Source organism: Sinocyclocheilus anshuiensis, unplaced genomic scaffold (genome assembly GCF_001515605.1).
Source record: "Sinocyclocheilus anshuiensis isolate Anshui unplaced genomic scaffold, SAMN03320099.WGS_v1.1 scaffold2112, whole genome shotgun sequence".
Classification (NCBI taxonomy): Eukaryota; Metazoa; Chordata; class Actinopteri; order Cypriniformes; family Cyprinidae; genus Sinocyclocheilus; species Sinocyclocheilus anshuiensis.
The window spans coordinates 57528-62999 of NW_015546167.1; the positions used below are offsets into that span (position 1 = coordinate 57528).

General features: G+C 33.5%; 1 protein-coding gene across 1 annotated transcript in view; it reads right to left on the bottom strand.

Moving 5' to 3' along the window:
* LOC107701376 (receptor-type tyrosine-protein phosphatase mu-like) overlaps positions 1-5472 on the bottom strand; it is a gene marked incomplete at its 5' end in the record, with an annotated part of 59192 nt that overhangs the window by 52504 nt on the left and 1216 nt on the right. The gene's annotated exons all lie outside the window — the stretch shown is intronic.

A 5472-nucleotide genomic window follows, 5' to 3' on the forward strand; every position in this document is an offset into this window, starting at 1 on the left:
TAGCAGTATGTTCAATTTTGTAGCAGCTCTCAAGGTTATCAGAGATTGCATTGTGTCTTGTGCACAGGCAGATTTATTCACTAGTTTGAAGTAAAAACGGTCAGCATGGCTTTTATTAAAGCTCTTCGAGAGGAAAAACATGCAATCAGACAGAAGCTTTGCATTCAGACAAACGCCTTTGTGCGGCTCACAACACAATAACGCGCAGAAACGATAAGCCTGAATACCTCCCACAAAATAATTCACTTTGTCACTGGACTTCCATTAAGCTCAGCAAAGAGAGAACAAAGACAGGAGAAAAAGCACTGGTTCCCTCAATCAAACACATTTGTTCAACACGTAAAGCACGACTGATGGCTGTCAGGCCCAAACTGTCATTAAGAAGCTAAACAGAGGAGTGTTAGGCATTAGGCCAAACCAAATAATGAACAAGATGATAAACAGATGATGTGTAATGATTCAGAGGGAACCAGGATATGTGAGCATTCAGTGAAAAACTGAAGATCAGAAGATGATGAAGGTCATCCTGCGCAAATCAGGCTTTGCTAACAGACTTTTACTGAAAGATGGAGAGATCACTGCATTTGTGCACTCAACATCTAATATTCTCAAGGGAAACCTCATATGCAATGGGAGTAGATTGAAATATGATGATGTATTCAAAATTTTTCATGATTACACTCTTAGAAAGAAAGCTTCTTTATTGGCATCTACTGATCAGTGTTATTGTAGTATCAGTATAGAGATACTACTAGAGTTCATGTTCATATCTTGGTTTAAAAACAATAAAATCCAATAAATATTAATACATTCATATTTATTATATTTTATCAAAATATAAATATTTAATTAAATTTTTGAAAATCAGAATTTTATGTTTTTAATATAAAAATATTATTATTTTTGTAATTGTTTTTGTAGTTATTTTGCTGTGTTTTTGTTATTTTCATTAGTTTTGTTTTTTAAATATATCTAAATAGTTTTAACATGCAGTTTTATTTTATCACTGAAACTTGTTATTTTTACATTATATGTTTGCATTTTAATTTTAGTTAACATTTCATTTTAGTAATGTAATATTGTTTAGTTATTGTTGTAATAATACTGAGTATATATTTGTTTTTAATAATATTTTGTATTCATTTTAATATTGTTTTGATTTAATCAATATTAATTAATATCAATCTTGTCAGGTGCAATAGTAAAAACACGAGATAATATAAGATTTCAAAATATTTGCTTATTTCATATCCAGATATGTTAGCCAATCACAGCAGTGGGTGTTTGAATTGAAGTCTTAAAGGAGACACGCCCCTTTAAACAGTGTTCAAATCAGAGAGCTAAAATCAAGGTAAAGTGGCTTTTTATTCCTAAATTCTGATGTTTTTGATGTAGAAATCCTAATGATATTATGAGTGCACCTTAGGAACATTATACAATAATAAAAATGCAGTTCACGAACCGTTAAAGTCTTTTTTTTTTAAATACTAATGTTTTATGGTTTATGTTTGGGAAGTATAGTTGAACTACTTTATTTTCTGAGTCCCTCGTAGTTCATGAAGCTTCAGCAGCACTAGTAAATGCAAAAGTTAAACTGCACACCAGACACACACACACACACACACACACACACACACACACAAAGGCCCCTGCAGGCCTGCTGTGAAGGCCAGAGACTCAGACTCATCCATCGCCATCAGCTCTGCAGAAATGAAAAACAGTGAGACCTTCAGCAGGAGGTCAGAACCCAGAAACAGCCTCCAGTTCCTCAACCCTCACTCTCTCTCTCTCACACACACATACACACACACACACACACACACGTGTCAGGTAGGACAGTACGCCGCTGGGGGCCACAGCTCATCTCTACTGAACTCAAACACACTCAACATCACCGACGGCCTTCAAGTGCAGATGCAAAGATCACCATTCTGAGCTACACCAGCAAGGATGCATAAAAAAAATTAAATAAAGAAATAATTTAAAGAAAGAAGTATAAAGAATCTAAAATATACAATAAAACATTAACTTTTTAGTATAATATTATATATAATTATATATAATTACATATATGATGTTTTATAATATATTATACGATAAGTATGTACATATTATAAAATATTATCAAAGTTTTAGTGTAAATATGTATAGTAAATGTGTGTGTGTGCATGCAAGTTTAAAGAGTTCCAAAAAATAATATGTAACTCATAAAAGATATAGTATAAAAAGCATATACAGTATATAAAGCGTACTGTATGAAACATTATAAAAGTATAAAAAAGCATAAAACATACATAATACATAGAAATCATTTTGCATATTTATCATGGTAGATAGATAGATCTTGGCAGATATATCTTTTTCAGTTAGAGCTCCAAATTATGCCGCCTCAACAGCATTTCTCTCCTGTGGAGTTCCCCAGGGTTCTGTTTTGGCTCCGTTGCTTTTTGCTTTGTATTTGTTGCCTCTGGGGCAATTGATAAGTACTTTTCAAGGTATATGCTATCACTTCTATGCAGATGATATTCAACTTTATATCTATTTTAAGCCCGATGAGATTATGAAATTATCTCTTCTTTTAAATTGTATAAATACTATAGAAGTCTGGCAAACAATTACCTGCAGTTAAATTCTGAAAGAAAAAAAAAAACAGAAGCTTGTGGAGGTGATGGAAAGTCTTGGCCCCTTATCACATTCTTCACATTCTGGCCTTCGTAATCTATGTGTTCATATGGGTCAAGCCATCAGTCTCGATCAACATGTTAAAAATGTTAAAAATAATTTTTTTTATAAGTTGAGAAAAATTGCAAACGTGAGGCCATCTGTGTCAATAGTGGAGATGGAGATGATTATACATGCTTTTATTTCCTCCTGTCTTGATTATTGTAATTGTCTTTTTATTACGTGTCTCAGTAATGCATCCCTGAAACGATTACAAGTGGTTCAAAATGCTGCTGCTAAGCGTTTAACTAAGTCCCCAAACAGATCTCATATAACACCAATTTTGATTACGTTACATTGGCTCCCAGTCAAATTTAGTTCAATTTCAAAATACTTTTCTTAGTTTTTACAGCATTCCAAGCTCCTGTTTATATAAATGAGCTATTGCAACCTTATAATTCTAGCAGGAATCTGAGATCCTCCAAACAGATCCTACTAGTTGTTCCTCACTCAAGACTAAAGACAAAAGGTGACTCTGCCTTTGGGGTAATTGCTCCAAAGTTGTGGAATGCTCTTCCCTTAAATCTCAGATATGTGGACTCTGTGGACACTTTTAAAAAGTAGTTAAAATCTTACTTGTTTAAACTTGCATTTTTTTTTGTTTGCTATGGGTTTTTTTTTGTATGTTAGTAGTAGTTTTTTTCAATTGTTGTATGTTTTTCTCTATCTTGGATGTAAAGCACTGTGACGCTTGCTTTAGAAAGGCGCTATAGAAATAAAGTACTTATTATGGGCATTTAACAATTTTTTACTTTTCAGTCTGAGTTAAATCTCTTTTTTGGCTCATAATAATTCTGCACACCTGAATATAAGGAGTTCCATTTCACACACACACACACACACACACACACAGAGAAAGGCCCCTGCAGGCCTGCTGTGAAGGCCAGAGACTCAGACTCATCCATCGCCATCAGCTCTGCAGAAATGAAAAACAGTGAGACCGTCAGCAGGAGGTCAGAACCCAGAAACAGCCTCCAGTTCCTCAACCCTCACTCTCTCTCTCTCACACACACATACACACACACACACACACACACGTGTCAGGTAGGACAGTACGCCGCTGGGGGCCACAGCTCATCTCTACTGAACTCAAACACACTCAACATCACCGACGGCCTTCAAGTGCAGATGCAAAGATCACCATTCTGAGCTACACCAGCAAGGATGCATAAAAAAAATTAAATAAAGAAATAATTTAAAGAAAGAAGTATAAAGAATCTAAAATATACAATAAAACATTAACTTTTTAGTATAATATTATATATAATTACATATATAATGTTTTATAATATATTATACGATAAGTATGTACATATTATAAAATATTATCAAAGTTTTAGTGTAAATATGTATAGTAAATGTGTGTGTGTGCATGCAAGTTTAAAGAGTTCCAAAAAATAATATGTAACTCATAAAAGATATAGTATAAAAAGCATATACAGTATATAAAGCGTACTGTATGAAACATTATAAAAGTATAAAAAAGCATAAAACATACATAATACATAGAAATCATTTTGCATATTTATCATGGTAGATAGATAGATCTTGGCAGATATATCTTTTTCAGTTAGAGCTCAAAATTATACCGCCTCAACAGCATTTCTCTCCTGTGGAGTTCCCCAGGGTTCTGTTTTGGCTCCGTTGCTTTTTGCTTTGTATTTGTTGCCTCTGGGGCAATTGATAAGTACTTTTCAAGGTATATGCTATCACTTCTATGCAGATGATATTCAACTTTATATCTATTTTAAGCCCGATGAGATTATGAAATTATCTCTTCTTTTAAATTGTATAAATACTATAGAAGTCTGGCAAACAATTACCTGCAGTTAAATTCTGAAAGAAAAAAAAAAACAGAAGCTTGTGGAGGTGATGGAAAGTCTTGGCCCCTTATCACATTCTGTTAAACCTTGCCTTCGTAATCTATGTGTTCATATGGGTCAAGCCATCAGTCTCGATCAACATGTTAAAAATTTGGATCGAAATTTTTTTTATAAGTTGAGAAAAATTGCAAACGTGAGGCCATCTGTGTCAATAGTGGAGATGGAGATGATTATACATGCTTTTATTTCCTCCTGTCTTGATTATTGTAATTGTCTTTTTATTACGTGTCTCAGTAATGCATCCCTGAAACGATTACAAGTGGTTCAAAATGCTGCTGCTAAGCTTTTAACTAAGTCCCCAAACAGATCTCATATAACACCAATTTTGATTACGTTACATTGGCTCCCAGTCAAATTTAGTTCAATTTCAAAATACTTTTCTTAGTTTTTACAGCATTCCAAGCTCCTGTTTATATAAATGAGCTATTGCAACCTTATAATTCTAGCAGGAATCTGAGATCCTCCAAACAGATCCTACTAGTTGTTCCTCACTCAAGACTAAAGACAAAAGGTGACTCTGCCTTTGGGGTAATTGCTCCAAAGTTGTGGAATGCTCTTCCCTTAAATCTCAGATATGTGGACTCTGTGGACACTTTTAAAAAGTAGTTAAAATCTTACTTGTTTAAACTTGCATTTTTTTTTGTTTGCTATGGGTTTTTTTTTGTATGTTAGTAGTAGTTTTTTTCAATTGTTGTATGTTTTTCTCTATCTTGGATGTAAAGCACTGTGACGCTTGCTTTAGAAAGGCGCTATAGAAATAAAGTACTTATTATGGGCATTTAACAATTTTTTACTTTTCAGTCTGAGTTAAATCTCTTTTTTGGCTCATAATAATTCTGCACACCTGAATATAAGGAGTTCCATTTCA